The sequence below is a fragment of the Canis lupus genome, chromosome 3 (assembly GCF_048164855.1).
Source record: "Canis lupus baileyi chromosome 3, mCanLup2.hap1, whole genome shotgun sequence".
In the NCBI taxonomy this organism is placed as follows: domain Eukaryota; kingdom Metazoa; phylum Chordata; class Mammalia; order Carnivora; family Canidae; genus Canis; species Canis lupus.
This window is the reverse complement of record NC_132840.1, coordinates 16,692,807-16,715,319: the sequence shown is the minus strand read 5'-3', so window position 1 is coordinate 16,715,319 and position 22,513 is coordinate 16,692,807.

Here is a 22,513-nt window from a genome sequence, read left to right as displayed (position 1 = left end):
CAAAGGGAATGTGGTACTTCCCACCCCTTGATTGGCCTTGGGGCCCCCAGAACAGTAAAAAAAATAAATTCTTGTGGCTCTAAGCCTCTAAGTCTATGGTAGTTTGTTAGAGTGACCCTAGGAAACAAATATGGAAGCTTTATTCCTCTTATTATCTTTGATGGTGGCATCACCACTACCACCACCACCATCACCATCATTCATCATCCACCATCACCACCACCATCACCATCGTCACCATCACAACCCACCACTATCACTAGTATTCACTATCCAACATCATTCACCACCCAGTCTCCTCCCTGTCTACCACCACCACCACCACCATCACCATCACCCCCATCACCACCATCACCCCCATTACCATCCACCACCATCACCATCCACCACCATCACCATCCACCATCATCACTACCATCACCATCACCTTGTAGAGTACAAGGCAGGGCACCAGACTCAGATCACAGAACAGTGAGCTCTGACTGGTGCTGATGGGTGGTAATGGGGCTGCTCATTCTCAATCATATCCTCTACTTGGACTCACCCAGTGCAGACTGGTTTGATTTCCATCCAAATTTTTAAAATATTTTTTTTTATGATATACACACATTTGTGCTTTTTGATGCTTTCCCAAGCTCCCTCTGGCTTGTGTAATGTAGACTTCTCCCCAGGGAAATGTTCAAGAGACAGAAAGACGGAAAAACGGTAGCCGCAGAGCACTGGGTAAACATTAGCTCCTTTCATAACCTTCCTTTCTTGGATGACAAATCTGTGGTGGGGCCCCCAAATCCCAAGGAGGCCCACTTCAAACATTTATTTGGATCAGTCTAAAGGGTCGAGGACCCGCTGTGTAAAAAGTCACTTAATGTACACTGTTTGGCTAAAATTTGCTGGCACAAAAATTTCAAAATGGAGTCCATGGCCCATTTCATATGTTATTTTCAATCAAGACAAGGTAGCCAGTGACCTTTGTTTCAGTTTTTGGATAGAAGAGACACTTCACCATGGTCCCCCGTCTTACTCTCCCCTCTCGCCAAAAATGGAAATAAAAAATCATGATGCCCTAAATTCTTCCAGTTCAATGACCATATTTTCTAAATAAAAAAGTGGAAACAGACACCATGATTGACAGTGGGGCAGGACATTTAAAATCTGAATTGTTTGAGACAGTCTGCTCATGAAGGCACCCTCTAGACTGTCACCCCATCTACTCAGTAGGTCTTTGAGCCTTGGCAAGTCTCTTCATCTGCCCACACCTCAGTTGACTCCTCTTTATGCAGTCAGTTCTATCATATTAGTTGCCTGTTAGAGTTGTGAGTAGCCAATGGGTAATGAACAAAGAGTTCCGTAGAGTGACAGTCATGTAAGTTCTCAATAAATATTAATTATTAGTATGATTTTTTTTTCTCTTTAGAGAGGAAGGCTTTTACTTTGCCAATTGTATATGTCAGAAACTTGACATACGTCTCAGTTAGAATTACCACCTGGAATAATAGGCATTATTTTGCAGTTCACAGGGTGTAAGCAATGTACTCAAAGTCACACAGCTACTCATGAATTTGAGCCTGGCTGGAGCCCAAAGTCTTTATCCTTTCCTGTATACCATGTTGGACTGTTCAGAATATTTTCACTCAAAACAAAGTTTCCCCCCTATAAAGATGACCAATGGCCTTGATCCTTTATACTGAGTCTTAGAAAGGCTTAGCCTTCTGATCATCCTGACCTGTCAGAGTTGGAGTGCCAATGGCACATGAATAATTCTGTGGCTCAAGCTCAAACCCCTGAGTTCTCTCTGGGCTCCAGAACTAGCCACGTGAGGCTGGACTACAGATTGTAGTGTCTGCCAGCCTGTGGTGGGGCCACTCTTCTATTCTGGACAAGCAGGTTTTTCTCTTGGAATTAGACTGATGATCCCATAATCCATGTGCTGTCAGTGGCTCCCCAGAGACCCAAGTCTCCCAGGGTGCGGCTCTCAGGCCATTTGCATTCAAATCCCCTGGGAAGCTGGTTAAAATGCAGATTCCTGGGCCCGTTTTAGATTTGCCAAACGTAAATCTCCAGTGGTAAATCAGATGTCTGCATTATTAACTTGTGGCCCAGTGACAGGATTCTTCTGAATCTTTGTGAACCATAGATGTAGCCGTAGCCTCACTGTTTCTCCTCTAAGACAGCTAGCCAAAGGTGGGTAGGGCATGATGGGGGAGGATATCCCTGAAAATTAAAAAGAAGAAGATATGATATCTTAGTCCATTCAGGCTGCTATAACAAAAATGTCATAGGCCAGGGTGGCTTAAACAACAAACATTTATTTCTCACAGCTCTAGAGGCTGAGAAGTCTAAGATCAAGGGGCTGATAGATTTAGTGTCTGGTAAGAGATGCTTCCTGGTTCACAGATGGCCATCTTCTCACTGTGTCATTATGTGGTAGAAGGACAAGAGAGTAATCAGGGGTTCCTTTTATAAGGGCACTAATCCCATTTATGAAGCCTCCACTCTCATGACCTAATCACTTGCCAGGGCTCCACCTTGAAATGCCACCACATTAGGGTTTAAAATTTCAATACACAGATTTTGAGGGGATACCAACATTCAGTACATAACAGATGAAGTACCTGAACCCATCTGGATCCTATGAATATCCACATATGGTGGAGAAAGTAATGATAACCCCATGGATGTCCATGTCCTAATTTCCAGAACCTGTGAATATACTATGTTACACAGCAAGGGGGAATTAAGGAGGCAAATTACTGATCTTAAAAAAAAGGGACTCTCCTGGACTATTTGGATGGGCCCAATGTAATGACAATTGTGGTTTATAGTGAAAGAGGAAGGCAGAGGTGGTTAGAGTGGCAATCTTGGTGGCTTTGAATACAGAGGAAGGGGCTATAAGCTAAGGAATGCAGGTGGCCTCAGAGGCCAGAAGACAGATTCTTCCCTGGAGCCTCAAGGAGGCACCCAGCCCTGGCTGACACCTTGATCTTAGTCCAGTGAGACCAATTTTGGGCTTCTGACTTCCAGAACTGTAAGATAATAAATCTATGTTACTTTAAGACACCAAATTTGTGTTAATTTGTTACAGCAGCAGTAAGAACCTAATACTTGAGAGAAATGGAGAGTGGGTTGGTATGGCTGTAATGGGAAGGGTAAAATCCAGTCCCTTTCAGAGTCTTAGGCTGCTCCTTTGTCAGTATCCTCGGAGCCTGGCTACATGCTCAGACCTTTGCAGAAGCTGGCGGATTGCTTTATGCTCAGCCAGACTCAGGGCCCCAGGAGGGTCCCAAGGAGTTGGGAATGGAAAGTGGAGAGCAGTTCTGGATTCCCTGAGGACCCAACTAAACACGTCTTAGGTGTCTTGGCAAAAACAATGACAACACTACAAAACAAAACAACAAAAGAATTTCAACATTGGTGGATTTTTGCAGCAATGTACGACCAATAAGTCCAGAGGGACACTGTTTTGATTTCAACATTTCTTCCTTTCATATTATGGTGCCATACCTTGCAACATTTTGGATTATATAAAATGCAGGTGAAAGAGAGGGACAAAATAATTTCATCTAAATTTTGTGGCCTCTGATCAGTCTTTGGCAAAGGGCCAATCAACAAACATCAGTTGTGAGTTGCTGACGAGTGAACCCTGAGACCAAAGGACCAGGGATTCGAAGGAGAATTCTGAATATAGAGAAGGGAACCAGGTCAAAGCAGAGGGTAGCAGGCAAAGAAGACACAGGGCAATGGTGAGAAAATAGCCCTTTCTGTGGGGTGGTGGGTGGCCAGGGAGCCCCTGGGTTGGAGTGTTAAAGGTACACAGTTACAGGCAGAGAAGGGTATTGGCTGTTGGTGTGCTTTGGGGTCTACCCTGGAGGCTATAACCCTTCCTACCCTAAGCCCCAGGCACAGAGCTGGGTGGGATGGCTCAGTCACAGATGAAAGCCGCCCTACTGGGCATCCGCATGGGGCGCTGCTGTGGTCGAGTTCTCAGCAATTCCCAATCCACGTGCAGAGATGAAAGCCCCAAAGCCCCGCCTCGGAGGCATTTGGCAGAGGAGAGGCACAGACGGGGGGCCTCCAGGGAGAGGGGAGCCAGGGAGCCAGGAGGCACCCCTGCCCCGGGTCTGTTACTCTTGGGCCCGGACTAAAGGGGGCTTCGGTTTCTGCACTTTTCATGTGGCGTCTTTCAAAATTGAAATCCACTTGAAGTGGTTTGGGTTTTTCTCTTCCTCGCCTGGTGTTTGCTGTAGAGAAATACCTTCAAACGCAGACGGCGTTGCTCGGTGCCTGTCACTGAGCATGTTCAGAGGAACCCAGAGAGGCCACATCAAGCCCAACGTTTCCATCAGAGACGCCGGGGCTGGGCCCCCCTGGGCCCCCACTGCTGCTCACTGGGCCAGCGTTTTCTTTTACCACGTCCACCCCTCCAGCCTTGGCTCACGTGCCTGTTCTCTGGGAGAACAAGACGCCTTTGTTTCTCCAAGCAGACTTTTTTGGAGGATTTGGAGGCCACTGCGGGGTCCCGTGTTCTGTATGGACCCCATCTTACTCATTTTTGAGTCTGCAGGGGAGGCAGAGGGAAAAGGGGTAGAGCCTCACTCTTTTTTCTGTGGCCAAGATAGCAGCTCTTTACTCATCCTGGCCCCCCTGTGATGCTGGACACCCTGGATTTTTCTGGGCTCCCATCAAGCTCCTTATCTCCCCATCTATGACAAATTTGAAAGAAAGCATTTAGTTCCATTGGCTAAAAGAAGCAAGAAAGCTAGATAGATATCCCAAGTCATAACCCACAGAGACATCCTGCCTTGCTCCGTGTCATATTTCAGAATAATTTAAGCCATAGGGATGTATACTGATGGTCTTTCACCAATACCAGTAATCAATCTTTATTGATACCAACAGACCTGAGTATGAGAGAGAAAATAAGCAACTTAGGGTCCATGGATATATACTTTTTTTAATTACCCAGAGCCTGTGGCTGTCTACTCATATATACATAATTCTAGAGACTGGCGGGGGAACGTTGAAGCTCTTTCTTTTGCAGCTAAAGGAATTCTAATCCAAAAGTCTTGCGTGACATGGCCAAGGTCCCTGGGCACTTGCGCTGCTGCACGGAATGGCCTTACCTATATTATGAGATGTAAAGGTATTTGCATACATCAGGAGACTTTGACATTTTCATAGTACCTATGGAGGTTATGGGTCTTTTGAGGTCTATATGCCCCTTTTGTAAATGGAGAGGCAGGGACGTAGGTCCCTGGTGTGAGTCACACTCACAAGCCTTGACTGTGTACCTCCAAATCAGAGTGGCCAGTGGCCTCCCAAGCCTCACTGGGTCACTGAGCCTGTTGGAAAGTTCAGCAGGAAAGAAGCCTGTGCATTAGTCCACACAAAGCAGGGCCAGGGGGGAAGTTCTCCATCCTTCTCCTATAGTCACGAGTGCATTCACTTCTTGAAAAGTGGTTGAGCCAGAGAGCCACTCCATCTAGACTAGAGGTTTGTTTTGTTTTGTTTTGTTTTGTTTTGTTTTGTTTTATTGGAAGCAAGTCAGTCCTGCCTAAGGCAAGGATGTGTCTGGGACAAACTCTCTCCTCAGTGGCTCGGCTCGCCTATGAAACAGAGGCCTGGAGAGATGATGTCTTGCGGCCTCCTTGCTTGCAAATGGGGAGCCGGAGGCCCAAAGCCTGGGGTGGAATGCCCCAAGGTCTCATGGACTCGGTACAGTGCCAGGACTGCCAGCTCGTGGCCAGTTCTCCTCTCTGTCCTTGGCCACTTTGGCTTGCAAGGGCAGCTGTGGCGCTTTGGGCCCTCAAGAAATGTGTCACACTAAACTGAAGTCAGCAAAGAGCAAAGGCCCTTGCAGCCTTTCGGGCACCACACAACACACTCATACACTAGGATGCTTCTTGCCTCAGTGTCCTCCGTGGGGGCTGGCTGGGGAGGGGACCTTTTTTTGGAGGGCTTGCTCTGCTCCCCCGTCCCAGCTGCTCCACGATCCCTGATCTCTGGGCCTTTTAGCTCAGGCCCTATCCCTCTGTAGCCCCTTCCACTGGGGAGAGGGAGTTTTGAGACTTCTACTTCTGTAAAATGCAGGATGACAAAGGGACTGGGTTGCAGGAAAATGCAGAAACCCCTCAGAGCTGTGGTCTTTCTCCAAATGGAACCCACGCATTTATTTCTTGAGAAAAGGCTGGGCTGAGTTCGCCTCCAAGACCATGCTTCCAGATTTGGGATTTTAGTAGAAGCAGCGATGAGGCAGTGATGGGGCTTAGGTGGAACCCTGCTCGGAGAGGCTTGCCCCTGAAATAGAAAGTAGGTCTGGGGAGGCTGGAGTTGCTTACTTCCCTTGGCTCCCTTGGCTCCGGCTGCTACCTCCCCACCCCCGCCTGGGGCAATTTGCATGAGAGGAAGTCTGAGAGGCAGGGACAGCCCCTGGCCTTGAAGTCACAGGCCACAGGGAAGGAAGATGAGCCAAAACCGGAGTGATTACCGCTCTGCTCTGGCCCTGAAGTTCACCGGGGTTTCAAAACGGCCATATCTTCACCATGACCTTATTTCTGCACCGGGCTGCTATTCATCGCAACTAGTTCTTAGATTTATAAAAAAAAAAAAAAAAAAATACAAAAAGCTTGGTGACAAAATCAGTCGGGGCACTGGCTTCTTTGGGATGGGAGCCGTGGCTCAGGTCCCCCTGCACGTCTCCACCTGCACCCCCATTTGCCAGGCAGAGGGAAAGATGTGTAAAATCTCTGGCCAAGGTGAACCATCTTCTTCTCTGGCGGCTGTAGGCTCAGCCCTGGGGGAGCCAGTGAGCCCAGACCCAAAGGCAGAATGGGAGGTGCTGCTAGGAGTCACTCAGGGGCGAAACAGCCCCCGCCTCTGACCCATTTTTCATTCCTTATTGGGCTTCAAGTTCCATAAGGAAACACAAAGACATGTTGAGGCGATAAGCAAGCACTTTGTGGCTGGGTAAAAGAAATTCAAGTTCTTTCCAGAAGAACCTGGGCAAGAAAAGGCAGAAAGAATGGAAACTAGCTACTGTCAAACACTTGCTTGGGGCAAGCCACGGCTCCGAGCTCTGATCCCAATTCCCACCCTTTTAGGGGGTCCTGACTATGACTCCCATTTTTCAGGGAGGCTCGAAAGGGGGAAGTGACTTGCTCACGGTTATAGTGTCAATAATAACAGAGGAAGAACTCAAATCCCGAGGAATGTGACCTCAGAGCTTGAGAGTGACTTTGCTCCAGGTGGCCAGCGGTGCCTTGGGCATTTATTTCCCAGGTTTGCAGGCCTCACTTGAGGGTGATGCACAGGCCTGGCTGTAATGGCACTTGTGTGCCTGGATGTCATTCAGGGAGGGTTTGGGCTAATTATCTAAGTAACTGAAAAGTTAGACGAGATGTGCTGATCTTTAGTCCTTAATTTCAATTTGTAAGCAACCCCGTGCTATATTCCAGGCATTTTGCTCACTTCTCCCTCAGAGTCAATGGGCTGACAGGTCAAGTTGGGGGACCCAGAAGAGAGAGAGAAATGAGCAGAGAGAGGCTGGGGATGGGGTGGGGTGGTGGGGTTGGGGAGGTGTCAGTCACTGCCATGACCAAGTGGTGGCAAGTGAGGCCCAGGTGAAAACATTAAGGGGATTAGGGCTGAGAGAGGCCAGGTGATTGATGTGCATTAGGATCACAGTTGGGATTAAATGAATGTCTTCACACCATGACTTTTTGCCCACCATTTTACACTTCCATGAGTTTGGGTTAAACACAGAGACAACACATCCTACTTTAATTAAACAACAAAGGTAAAAGCCTTGAAAAATATCTATAATAATGTCCATTTTTGGAATACCCATGTGTGACTCAGGGCTTTGAACCTATTCTCCCTGGTGGTAGATGAGGGTGACGCATAGGGTGATAGAAACGACTTGATTTTCAAATCAGTTGTCCCCCCTCCCTCCCGAGAGCTTCTTGAAGAGTTGACTTCAGTAGAAGATCAAGGATCAGTAATAGGCAAGCCCTTCCTCCCATGGCTTCCCTCCCTCAGTTTTCCCTGTGACTTGGCACATCTTCTTTGAGCATCTCCTTAGAGTTTGGTACTGAATTAAAATGTGGGAAGTGTGGGGGTGGAGGGAACTGGTACCAGGAAGTATGAGGAAGGCAGGAGCCGAACTTCAAGAGGTGGACATTCAGTTCCATGGGAAACAAGATGGGGAAAGCACGTTCCCTTGGATTCAGACACCTGCATCAGGAAGATGCTGGGTGTGGCTTGGATCATTCAGGGAAGCCTTCCTGGAGGAAGGTTTGGTTTTCCTCTCAGAGGATGACTGTGTCTTAAAAGCAAAATGATGGTCTTTTTGTCTGACCCAGTGGAGGCAGCATTTGCCTTTGGGGTTTTTGGGTTCAAATCCTGGCTCTGCCATGGTCTGAGTGAGTTATTTAACCTCATCAATAAAATGGACACAAATTATAATGCTCAGTGACAATACGGATTCAATAAAATACCATAGTTTAGCATAGTCAAAATCACGATGGTGATTTTCAAGGGCAAGCAGCCCTTGAAAGCAGCCCTTGAAAGTCTTGCTCCCTTACCACTGGCGAAATCCCCTGGGCGTTTCAAGCCCAGAAGGTATCTCTGTTCTCTATTCTCTCTGGTTTGGGAGGCGACCTAGGTTCAAGTGTGAGCTCTACAGTTTATGACTGTGTAATCTCGCTTCTCCAGCTTCTACTTCTTTTCCAACAAATGGGCATGAGGGGTTACAAGCTCCCTGGATCTCTTCCTACACAAAGATTCTGCTCTTCAGAGTCCCGCCGATGGGGGATTATTTCAGACTTTCTCATCTCAGAGCCATGACTCCCCATCTCTCCATCCTGCACCCTCTCCTGAGCCTCTCCCCATCTGTCTGTCAGGATATGGACCAGATGTGTTTCCCTCTGATCTGCTCCATCCACAGACATAGGCTTGTGTCTGGTTTGCCTGCTGGTGGGCCTGGGGCCATCCAGGAAGAAACAAACATCCAGGTGCCAGAACCAATCTTTCAGGAGACCAGAGGAATTAAGAGGTCTGGGACCACCTAGAAGTGGTGGTTGGAGACCAACATGAAATAATTTGAAGCCTACTTTGAAGCCCAGGAGTGAAGCTCTGGGAAAGTGTGAGTTACCAGAGAGAAGATAGGCACAAGAGTAGAGCAGGACTGGGTACAAACTCCCATGAATCTCCAGTCTCATCATCATGGAATCTTAGACTTGAAGGGACAACCCTCCACTCCCTGCCACCTAACCATGACAGAACTTGTTTAAGAACCTGTGGTTTAGAAAGTAGCATAGACACTTTGACCCAGACTGGCAGGAGGGAGAGAGAAAACAAAACAATGGGAAAATGAGGTCTCTGGATCCTGAAAAAAAAAAAAAATTATCATGAAGAAACAAAGTTAAATTTCAGAATGGTTCTGCCTCCGCTACCTTAGGGTAGAAGGCTCTGTTCTAAACTCTAAATACTCTTCCATCTTTTTAGGGAGGACATGAAAAGAGATAACCTCTTCTCTCAAGAATAGCCAGAGGGGCACCTGGGTGGCTCAGTCAGTTAAGCCTCCTCAGGCTCCTGGTTTCATCTTTCATCTCGGGTCATGATCTCATGGGTCCTGAGATAGAGCCCCAAGTGGGCTCCGTGCTCAGTGACGGGGAGGGGAGGAGAGGGGAGGGGAGGAGGTGCCTGCTGAAAGAGTCTCTCCCTCTGTCCTTCCCCCTACTCAATGTGCTTGCTTTCTCTCTCAAATAAATAAATAAATAATCTTAAAGAAAAAATAGCCAGAGATGGAAATCAGTTCTAATTCTACATAGTTATTCCCCATTCCTCTCTTGACTTTACTCATCAAATTATCCCCACGATGCAAGTGAAAGACGAAGGTGAGAAAGTGGCAGTGACTTGGCCAAGGAGCTTGGGTGTGATTACTTGCTTAACACCTGGCTTGGAAGCTCAATGAGGTTCCACGCCTCCAGAGTTCACTGCTCATCCTCCGGGCCCAGGCCAGTTCCTGGCACAGAGGAAGAACCTCGTAAACGTCTGTTCAATGACTTACACTGACATTTGCCCATGCTGTATACGTACAGAAAATACCAGTCACATCTCTATTTCTGTACCCAATTCCAATGCATGTAGGGGTTTTTCCCACACCACCAAGTGGTTCTTTGGCACCAGCTGGGTGTTCTACAAATTAACTCAATTCTGACACTATCTACACAGAGAAAGCATCAGATGCTACAGATTGGGGCCTCAGTTCTACAAGGCTGCCTCCACCCCAAGTTCAGATGCCAAATGCAAGTCCAGGTCACCCGGGCTGGTGACCAGCTAGCTATAGATCAGAGGTTACCAGGACTCCGTGCGTGGGTTCCATTCATCTGCTAGAGTTGCTCAAAGAATTCCAAGAAACATTTTACTTACCAAATTACATGTTTATTATGCAGGAACAACCAGTGGAAGAGATGGACAGGTGTGGGTAAAGGGTGTGGACCTTCCATGTTCTCTGAGAGCCTGCTCTTCCCCAATCTCCACCTGTTCACCAACCAGGACACACTCTGAACTATGTCCTTTTGGATTTTCATGGAGGCTTCGTTACAGTCATGATTGATTAAAGCATTGGCCACTGGCCATTGATTCAACCTCTAGCCCCTCTCCTCTCCTAGGTTGTAGAGGGGTGGGACTGGAAGCCCCAACCATCTAATCCTGTGGTTGATTCTCCAGGCAACCAGCCCCATCCTTAGGCAGTTCCAAAGGTCCCCTGTTAACATAAGAAATGACACCTGTCCCACCCTCTTCACAGGAAATTCCAAGGGTTTTAGGAACTCTGTGCCAGTGAAGGGGCCAGAGGCCAAATATTTATTTTTTATTATGGATCACAACATCCCACATCTTACGGGTGAAATGGCTGCCCTGGAACTCCTGCTCCTCTTCTTTGGCATGAACCGCAGGAGAAATGTGAATCTGATGCTTCTACTCATTGTTCTACTTGAAACATACATTATGAGAGAGCCAGACACTATGTCTAAGTTCTTCAGAAATGACTACAATTATTTTTTTTCCTCTTCTTCGAGTACCATTCACCCACCAGCTTGTAGAGACAGTATGCCCATCCTCTAATACTTGGGAGGGTATCACCCACTCCGCTGGCCTTAGGGTTGAGCCTCATTGCCATCAGAGGTGCTTTGGGGAGTACAGTTCACTGGATCCTTTTTCAGACCACCTAGGAGAACTGCCTGATTCGGGGCGGACTCTACTCCAGAAGGAGGAGTATGATAGTAAGGGTCCAGCAATACAGCCCATCCCTCTGGCCACACCTCCTACCACTCCCTCATTTGCTTGCTCTGCTCCAGCAGCAATGAGCACATTTCCACTCTCACATTTCACATGCCTCGGCACATGCAATCCCCTCTGCCTGGAGCACCCTTCCCTAGGGTTGAATGAACAGAGGAAATGTCTGCCCAGGCTCTTGTCCTAACAGATTTTGTCTGAAGGCTTTCTCTTGAGGTCCAGAGCATTTAGCCGCAAAAATGTCCCAGAATATTTCTGTCCCAAGTCTGATGTCCTTGGTCTACATTTTCTATTGCTTTAGGCACAGAGCCCAGAGGACTATTTTGGACAGAGCCAAAGGCTGTATTAGAGAGAACACGAGTTTTAGACTGTGGAAGAGCTAGGTTCAAATTCCAGTTCTGATACTTATTGGTTGTATGGCCTTAGCTAAGGAGCTCAACTCTCAAAACTCAGATAACTTCATCTGCAAAAAACACCCATCCTGCACTGACATCATAACACAGAAACCTCGTGCCGTATGTAGTATGTGGTCCAACAAATGAGGGCAACTGGTCTCTCTCTTAAGAAGCATCTGCTGTGCTGCCCTCACCCCTCCTGGGAGGGAGGAACACTGAGTCTCACATTCATCTAGAGCCAATCCAGAATAGCTCCTGACAGGTCCATAGGAGCAACATAAGGAGAAGCAGAGTCCTTGCTACCCCCTTTCCACTGTCAGAGGAGAAGCTGGTTAGTCCAGCCTTCTCAGCCCTACACAGGGCTAGTGGGAGTGTCAAAGAAATTGTCTTTCAGGCCAGGCCTTGTCCTCATCACTTCCCTGTCTGCAGTGGGACCTTCTTGTCATGTGAACCTGTCACACGACAGGGCAAAGCCCCCCACCCTGGCCAGAAGCTAGTTCCTCTTTGCCTGTGGGTGCAGGTGGGGCTGGCCATCCCTCTGCCATGGGGAGAGGATTGGAGGGAAGCCCTGGAGGATTACATGAATGAAGACACAGTGATTCATCCTTCTATTCACCAAGCCTCTCACTGCATATTACTGAGCACCTACCATGTGGAACGTCCTGGGCCACACCTGGGAGCCATGGTACTGCCAGCCGTGCCCCATCCCAGCTTCCACACCTGATCAAGGTCCTCCAGCTCCCTCCATCCCACTGCTCCCCACCACAGTCCCTTAGTTCAACCCCCATTTTGTCTCCTTGACTCTAAGAACAGCCTCTGCCCTGTTCCCTTTTCCTGGCACACCAGTCTGCTGCCTGAGTCATTTTTTCAAAATGTCAATCTGGTCATGTCAGTCTTGGTGTTTCCCACCTGGACCTTATACTCTGTACTCTGTTACACTAAGAGTTTTCTTTGAAAGAGTTCACTTTTTTTTTTTTTTCCTCCCCTTGGCTTTATTCCAAGCAGATTCATCCATGAAGTTACAGACTGGATGCCAGTTGAGTATGATACCAGTGTGGGTTTTTAAAATACGTAATAAAAGGAAGAACATTTGTTTACATGACGTCTGAGGCCATCAGGCAATGGAGGCACTACCCTCCCTGGGTGATGCTGGCCCAAGGATGACCATCAGCACGCTTTTACTCACCAACTCTTTATCCAGCACCTTCTATGTGCCAAGAAGTGTTGGGGATACAGTTCAAAAATGGCAACATCCGGGAAGGGGATCCCTAGGTGGCGCAGCAGTTTGGCGCCTGCCTTTGGCCTAGGGCGTGATCCTGGAGACCCAGGATCGAATCCCACATCGGGCTCCCGGTGCATGGAGCCTGCTTCTCCCTCTGCCTGTGTCTCTGCCTCTCCTCTCTCTCTCTCTCTGTATCTGTCATAAATAAATAAAAATATTTAAAAAAAAATGGCAACATCCTTGTCCTCCTAGAGCTTCTATTCTGGTGGTAAAACAGACAATAAAAATTAATATAAAGGAGTCAGGTGCATATAGGCTTTTAAGTGATGATGAGTATTAAGAGGAAAAAAAAAAACAAATAAGGGAGAAAGGGGCAGGAAAAATCCAGCTGTAGTAAATAGACCTTGGCCACGTCTCCAGCCCAGCTACTCTGACCCTCTTATCTCAAACTCTGTGCAGGAAGTTCCCACAATGCCCTGTACTCGTGGTGCCCACAATGCACCCATGCCTACAATGCTCCAGGCCAGCTTCTTGCACTGCGCCCAGCCCAGGGTCCTACAGTGCTCTAGGTCACGAGGCACACATCGAGTCGTGCATGCCTGCCAAGACCACCTTTGTCACATATGCCTCTGGCTAAGTCATCTTTGCTGTTTCCAGTCCACCAGGACATCATCTTCCCTGACACCCCATCCCTGTTAGGTTTAAGACCTGAGCAACCCTGGGTACCTTGGACCATTTCTGTAGTAGTCCTTCTCAGCCAATTTTGTCCTTTGCTTATCTCCTGTCTGTCCCTCCTGCTGGACCCTTTTAGGCTGGGGTGATGCCACCTGCATTTTCGCCTCCCCACCCACAACTAGAGGCCCGGCCCGGGAGTACATCCTCCCTCGCAGCCCAGCAATCTGCCAGGGCCTCTGCGGTCCTACCCGGAGGCTCTCAGCCAAACCTCAGTGTTTATGGGCGGTGCCTCGCGGGGGGTTGAGGGGAGGTGGGCAGGATGCCCGGCCCCTCCCTGTTATCACCTCGGCATCTTTCGGACAATGTTGCCTCTTTTGAAAAGTTAGAAATGAATAATTCTACAGAAACAAGTCATTTAGAAAGTACATGCCCTCCCCCAGTTCTCTGCTGTAGAGATGAAAACATGCACAGAATTAGGAGATCCTCTTCCAGCTAGGTGGGGCAGGTGGCACAACCCACAGGCGGCCTGTCAGGGGGATGTGACCCTCACCGGACACTCTGCAGTGAGGCTGTTTCCTGAATCCGGCTGTATTAACCTTCCTTCTCATCATAGCTCGTGCTTCCAGCTGTTCTTCTTGCTCCTTCCCACTGTCCCTGCCCCAGTTCCAGCCTTTCTTCCTCTCACCTGGGCCCCAAGGTGCCCTGTGAGGTGCTGGGTGGGGAGACCCACAGGACCTGCGGGCCAATCACCGGATGGCAGTGATACACTCCTCCTGGGCTGCCCCCCGGAGACCAGGGCCGTGGCCCCAGTACCCCCCACCCCTGCCAAGGTACCAGCGCAGTCACCTCCTTCTCTAGGGAGGCAAGTTTTCACACAAAACAAAGAGCCATCAAGTGAAAGTCTCTCTCTTTTATCATTTCCTTCAGCATCTTCTACGTGCCCAATCCTGTTCTTAGCACTGGGCAGATGTGTGGACCGGAGAGGCAAACTTGGCTAGTTGGGAGCCCACCTTCTAGTGATGCGGTGTGGGGGAGCAGGCTCTAATCAACCAACACATACATAATACAATTACATATTGTGATCAGGACTCTGAAGAAAGGGGGAACTTTGTGGGGCCTCAGGGAGGTTCTGAGGTGATAAAAATTTGAATGACAGAAGGAATCCATGCTGCTAGGTGTGTGCGTGTGGTGGGGAAGGTAGGGGAGACATAGTTGTCCAGGAGTAGGAAGAGCATGTGCAAAGGCCCTGCACTGGGAAGGAACCTGGCACACAGAAGGAGCAGAAAGGAGGCCAAAGAGACTGGAGCTGCTGGAGGAGGGGAGAGGGCAAATCAAGAGGAGGCAGGAAGCACTAGGCCTGTAAAGACTTGGCTTTTATTCCAAGTGCCCTGGAAAAGCCCCTGGTGACTTTGAAGCAGGGAAGTGTCACACCTGGGCACTCATCCCAGGAGTTAGGGGACACCTTCATAAAGGCATAGGATGAAGAGAATTTTTAACCTCCAAAATGACATCTGGGGGAATTTCTTTCCTACTAGTCTGGTATGGTGGCCTCTGGGGTCCTCCAGAAATAGAGGCTCAGCTCTGTCCACCTCTCCTCCACTCTGCTTGCCAATTGGCACCACCAGTTGACAGTCTGAATCTGGGCCTCACACAGGCCGGAAGGCCTTGGGACGGAAAGGGGCTTCTTTAGCGTGTTCTTGCCGGGGCGGGGGCCCCCTCTTGAACAGACAGGGGGTGTCTATTGAGATCACACAAGCTCTCTATGTTCCCGCCTGGCCTAACTAACCACTGCAGCCCTTCTGGGGCCTGACCCCTAAATTCCTCTGCACCCCCAGGGCCCGGCAGCTCCTTGTTCCTCTTCCAGAGCCTGCTGAGGGTCATTGATAGGGTTAGAGAAGGAGCCAGAACTCTGGACAAGGATGAATAGGCAGTTTGAGTGCCCACTAGTGCCCATGAGAGACCTTCATGAGAACAACCAGGCCCGAGGAGAGACGCCCAGCCGCTGTGGGCTGGCTCCGTTACAGGAGAAAAGAGGAAAGCATTAAAGAGAGAGAGAGAGAGAGAGAGAGATTGGGCCCCAGAAAGGTCTCCCTGGAATAACATGGAGTGCAGCCCCCTTTGTTAGCCTGTGTCCCTCGGAGACTCCTGTCTGGGGATGGCATTGGGAGAATGGAGACCGGGGCCAGCCGTGGTCTCCACAGAGCAGGTGACCGACCATCCTGCTGGGGCCACCTCCCTGGACGCTGCATCTCACCAATCTCTGAAGCCTGGCACATGTTCAACAGGCAGACTGCGCTCACTTGGGGACCCCAGAGCTCACAGCCAGCACGAATATTAGCAACAGCAAATAACCATGCACCCTGGAGACCTACACTCCACTCCTCCTTTCTTAGGGAAGTCCGGGCATCTCCGAAAGTGCCGTCTGGGGCTCACAGGCAGCATAGAGGTCACTGCACGGCCAAACGTACACAGGCACGGCAGCTGCGAGGTAGTCATGTATCTACTCATTTTAACCAAGGGTCACCTTTTATCCTCATTTTAAAAGTCCAAAACCAGGGCACCTGGGTGGCTCAGTGGTTGAGCGTCTGCCTTTGGCTCAGGTTGTGATCCTGGAGTCCTGGGATCGAGTCCCACATCGGGCTCCTTGCCAGGGAGTCTGCTTCTCCCTCTGCCTGTGTCTGCCTCCCTCCCTCTCTGTGTCTCTCATGAATAAATAAATTAAAAGCCTTAAAAAAAAGTTCCAAACCCTAGTGCTATTGAATTATTTTTGGAAATCACAGAAGAGTGTGAAGAGGGAAACCAAAAAGCACCACCCGAGGATAAACACTTGTGATGCTATGGTGAGACCTTAAAGTCACTACTTCATGCATCTGTGCCTTTAAAAAACACCATCAATATTATACATATCATTTTATAGTCTCCAATTTTTACTAATAGCAATATTTTCTCTTATCATTAGTGTTCCTTAACACGATAATAGCTCATGTTTATTGAGCACATCAAGGTGCCACATTCTGCATATGCATCACATGTGTAGATTCCACACAAACAATGCAACAAGGTAGACCTTATATTCATTTCACAGGTGAGGAGTCCAAGGGACAGACATGCTGAATAGCTCGTGTAAGGTCCAGCAGATATAGCACTGCAAAGCCCACCCCTCACTGTGACCACTGTCCTCACTGCAGTGATTAGCTGGTGAGAATTTACTTTAAGACATCCTATGGATGTTAGGGCTATTTCTGTATGCATTTTTATTTCTTTAGGATAATTTCTGGAAGAATGGGACAAAGCATGAGGACTTGTATTTTTAAATTTTTTTTTTGATCTTGAAATAATTTTAGAGGCACAAGAAGTAGCAAAAATAGTACAGAAAGGTCTCGGCTCCCTGCAATGATAATATCTCCTATAACCACAGTACACTAGCGAAATCAGGAAATGAACATTGGTGCTATACCATTCGCCAGGCGACAGATCTTATTCAGACTGCAACAGTTTCTACATGCGCTCTTTGTTTTAAATGTTCTGTGACATTTTATCTTCTGTATCGATGCATGTGAGCACCAATGGGGAGATTTTTCAGGCTTAAAAGGTTTTTCAGGAGAAAGAGGCCTCTGCCCACTGTGCATGTTGGGCGTTGTTGAACAGACCTGGGAAGCAGTGTCCAGAACTCAGAAAGGGTGGTCAGGTTGCTAAGGAAACCTGCCTGTTCCAGCCCAGAGACCCAGCCCATGGCTAAGACCTCATAGTGGGCATGTGACTTGTCAGTCTTCGTACTGTCAACGCAGCTACCTCCTGGGGTGTCCTTGTCCAGAGAGCAGGATGGTGGCCTGAATTTTTGGGAGGCACAACAAGGGTGCCAGAAAGAGCACTGGGCTGTGGGTCAGGAGAGCCTAGTTGAAATCCTAACATGACCTCAGGTCAGCCACCAAGTCACCTGCAGTTCATTGTCCTCATGTGTAAGGTTCGAGAATAAAATGGATGCTCTTCGCATTGGAAGGGTGACCTGCTGACGCTCATCATCCTCTTGGCCACCACAGTTCATCAGGGGAGCCACCTAGCCAACAATAACGATTCTCAGCGTTGGGCAACTCTTAGGCCAAGTGCCATGCAGAGCACTTGACAGACGCATCTCTTCCTCCAAATAGAGTTGCAGGGAAGCGGTTACTCTTCCCACCCACAGGTGAGGACAGGGAGCCACAGCTGGTCAGCAGCAGTCTACACAGACCCAGAGGCCACGGTTAACAGCCAACCAGGCCACCTTCCCTCCCACACTGCCCATCCTTCCCAAATCTGCTCTTACAGTTGAAGACCATCTTTTCCCCAGACCAAGGATGGCCCATCAGTCAAGAGTTTAGAAGTGGTTGCCTGTGACCCCCAGCTAAAATCTCCAACAGGCTCTCAAGATGAGCTCTAAGGCCCCTTCTGGCAGAAAAGCAAATTTGATATTGCTGTAAGGTAAATGCTGCCTAAATATAAAAGCATGGAGATCAGTTCCAAATGGATTTTCTGGATGGATCAGGTTTTTACTCATTCTGAAAAGGAGGCAGGTAGCGAATTTCACTGCTGTCACTTGACGCAGGAGGTTGCTGTCTCCCAGAATGAGAATAGAGGGCACCCTTGTCACTTCTGATAACCATTGTGCCCCAGAATCTTATACTGTAGACCTGTCCCACGGAGGGAGTGCTACAGGTTGTTGTCAAAGAGCCAGGGGGCTATTTGATAGAAAAGGCAAAAGCCAAGCTGCTTCTTCTTCTTCTTCTTCTTCTTCTTCTTCTTCTTCTTCTTCTTAAGATTTACTTATTTATTTGAGAGAGAAAGAGAGAGAGAGAGAGAGAGCAAGCAGTGGGAGAGGCAGAGGGAGAGAACCTCAAGCATACTCCCTGCTGAGCGCAAAGCCCCACGTGGATCTCAATCACACCGTCCATGAAATCATGACCTGAACTGAAACTAAGATCAACCCCTGCTTTTCAGAAGTCAGTCAGAGATGTGGATATGGTAGGGTGCATTTGAGGGGGTGTATGTGCAGTTACCTGATTGGATTGGGTGTGAGACACCTGGAAGCAATCTGGCCCTCGGTATGTTCAGAAAGAAGACATTTTCAGGACACGTGAAACTGCATCTGTGAACAGTGGCAGACAAGGGGCCAGAGCAATGTGACTGCTTGATCTCCAAAGACTTCAGCAGTGCAATATCACAGCTTCACCTATCAGGTTCAAGGCTGCATCACGTGACCCGATTTGGGGATTCCATTCTTGGAATTTTTCTTAAAACAGAACAGTTAGGCTCTGCTATAGCTCAGACAAGTTGATGAACTCAGAAAGGTCAGGCGAAATGATGAATGGTTGAGCTGGTATTTATGTTCCGAAACAAAACTTGGTCCGTGTAGTTGAGCTGGTACAGTCTGCAACCAACTGAGCTAAAGGGAAGGAAGGATCACGGTTTGGTATAAAGGTGGCAAACGAAGGGGAAATTTTCTTGAGGATGGTGCTGAGGGAGCAGTCCAAGGCCATGATTCTGGACTAGTCGGGAAAACACAGAAAGTCAGTAGTGACCACATCATTCAATGCCTCCCCCGACAATACTTTTTCCTTAAAAAATACATAACTACCTTTCAGAGATTCATATAGTTATCCTACCTGTAACAATCAACCATAAATAAGTAATTTAAGATACAATAAAAATCATCTATGCACAAATATATTGTTTTGAGTATTATTTATAATGGTAGAGACTGGAAACAAATGTTCAATAAAATGAAGACAATTAAATAAACTGTAATGTGATCCCTGGTTGAAATACTATGAAGTCATAGAGTGATGCTCGCTAAGAGAGTAATAACGGCAAAATAGTGGTGCTGCTGTGTTAAATGGCTAGATGCTATAATCCCAGCAATGCCTCTAAATCCTTTGGTAGGAAATTATTTCAAAATGTTGAATAAGGGCATGGTTGATTATTCTTCTCTTTAACCTGTCTGCACTTTGAATAAGGCGTATGGGTTCCTTTTATGATGTAAATATACAGATGCCCCAGCAACCTGCAAAGGGTGGGATGAACTTGACTGGGGATAGGTATGTGCCTTGAATTTAGTATATATGCTGCCCAAGCGAGCACTGTGCCTTGAATTTAGAATGCACAGAGCCAGCCCTCCTTGCAGAGCTTAGGTGGGGGCTGGGGGAGAGAAGAAAGAAGGAGTCTTCCATTGATGACCATACAGAGAACTACACAAGACCCTGGGCCAGAGGAGTGACAGCCGAGACCCCAGGTCCTGCAGACAGGATAAGCTGGACGTGGCCAGCCGGTGCAGAAATGTACCCCCAGGGAGAGTGAGCGCTCCATGTCTCAAGGACAGCGATGCCTGGAGAGGAGGCAGCTCGGTGGGGCCGAGGGTAGAGGAGTGGAAAACCGAAGGAATAGAAGAGCACTATGGAGTGTGCATGGACCCCCACCTTCCAGAGAGGTGGTTGGAGGAGGGAGGCCATGGGAACCTCAGCAGGGATTATATAGAGCTCTCACCACCAGGATGGGGAATCTAGGGCAGGAGTTGGAGGCAACGGTGATAAAGACACTTAAGAGAACATTGCCCAGACCTTTGGGAAAAGTTGTAGAAGAAAGGCAAACAAGCTCGTCTCCCAGGGGAAAGGCCCCAGAGTTCAGCCAGTCAAGAGATGAGGGGCGGCGGGGCGGGTGTACTTGGGAGTCTCGTCCACCTGATTCTAGGTCAGCTTATTCTGAAATCTAAGTTCTTAGCCTGAATCTAGGTTCATTTCTCCAGGGCTCTGGCACATGGGGTCGCCTCTCTTGTAAGGTTAATCAGGAGTAGGGCCGAGGAGGGCAGGTCCCTGGTTTCCAGGGGAGCTAGACAGGGACAGTGTAAGGGTGCCCACCAGGTGCAAAGGGTTTTTATTGTCTTATCTCATTTCATCCTAACAATACATCCACGAAGTAGGCTTTATTTATTTATTTATCTTTGAAATAGAATTTATATTTAATTTTATTTTTATTTTAAATTTTTTAAAAAAGATTTTATTTATTTACTCATGAGAGACACAGAGAGAGAGGCAGAGACACAGGCAAGGGGAGAAGCAGGCTCCCTGTGGGGAGCCTGATATGGGACTCGATCCCAGGACCCCAGGATCACGCCCTGGGCCAAAGGCAGATGCTCAACCACTGAGCCACCGAGGTACGCCTCAAACCTGAAGATTTCACTTTAGTTATCATCTTCCTACTTGCCCTTAGGCTTCATGATGCCTATGGCCACTTCTCCAGATCTATGTGTCATGTGAATGAGTCGACTTTACAACAGGGGTCTACACACAGTGGCCCATGTGCCAAGTCAAGCCCGCTACCCGTGTTCATAGGGCTCGCCAACTAAGAATAGTTTTTACATTTTCAAATGGTTGTGGGGATAGGCAGTGGGGAGAGTATTTTGTGACACTTGAAAAGTATATGAAATTCACATCTGTCCCTATAAATAAAGTTTTATGGGAATTTGGCTACAACCATTCTTTTATGGGTTGTCTATGTTTATGCTACAAATTGAGAAGACAGACACCTTATGGCCCACAAAGCCTACAATATTTACTATTTGGCCTTTTCCACAAAGTTAGCCGGCCCTACTTTATAAAGACATAATCGTTGTGTTACTAAATATTTCTTTCAATCTTGTTAGATTTATGCTGGCTGGGATGCCATAGACCAGGAAGTTTCCAAAAGATGCTATTTTGGGGATTCTTGGCTTTCCTTTAGAAGAGAGCAACTCTCTTTAAAAGGTTTTATAAAGTTAGGCATCTGGGAATATTTCATTTAAAGAAAAGGTTCTACTGCTAAACAAATAAACACTAAGAAGTTTGAATATCAAGACTTTTCTCCCAGAAAAAAAAATATTTGTGATGAACATTATATCTAAACCCAGGCAGACTGGAAAATATATATTGGGCACAATCTATATTCTATTAAAGAACCCTCATGCAGAAAACTGTCCCACCAGACCCAAGTCACTACCATCATTCAGCCTGATAATCACACAGAAAAATGGGGCATGGAAATAATCACACTGAACTACTTAATTTAGAGGAATAGAGGACAAAGCCACTCACCCAAGGTCACTTGTTTTGTCAGGGGCAGACCCCACATGGGCCTCTGGGTTTAAGCATTAATGCTTTCTACACAATCGTGATCCTCGAGCTTAGCACTCGTGGAGATCACTCATGGGGATTTGAACCTGATAAGACTTAACTGACATGGGTTTTATTTGATTTTTTTTCCATCAGTAAGTATTTCTAAATGTATCTCTAAAAGATACAGACTTTTAAAAACAGTAACCATAATAATATTATCATACCCAGAGCAGTTAACAATCATTCCTTAATGTCATAAAACACCCTCCTGATTTTGACACGGAGGAGAAGTTCAGGTGGGTCAGGTTTTGAAGTGCTCGCTCTGCTGCTCAGTAGCCTTGTGACCTTGAGAAAGTTGTGTAAACTTTCTGAGCCTTAGTCTTATCATCTGTGAAATGGCAGGATTCTAATATCATTAAGTGTTGTTGTGAAGACCCGATGATTTTGGCAAAGTCCTTGTAATAACACATGGTAAGCTTGTAATCAACGAGGATGATGATGTGATAATCACAGCATTATTAGAGAGAAGTAGAGCTGAGTCACCAATAGCTGGATGCTTGGCACGGTGCCAGTTTTAGATTGAAAAGCTTGAGCCCTGGGAACCCACTGAGTTCCTGCAGACCAGGATGGTTGATCATCCTACGAAGGCCGGCCGGACTAGCAGGCCACAAGAGGTGAGCTGCTAACCCAAGCTCATGGAATTGACACATAACGGATTTCTCAAGCACGTTTATTATTTGGTTGATGCAATCGGCAGGACTGCTGGATGGGATCCCAGATTCTCTATAAATAGACATGAATTGTTC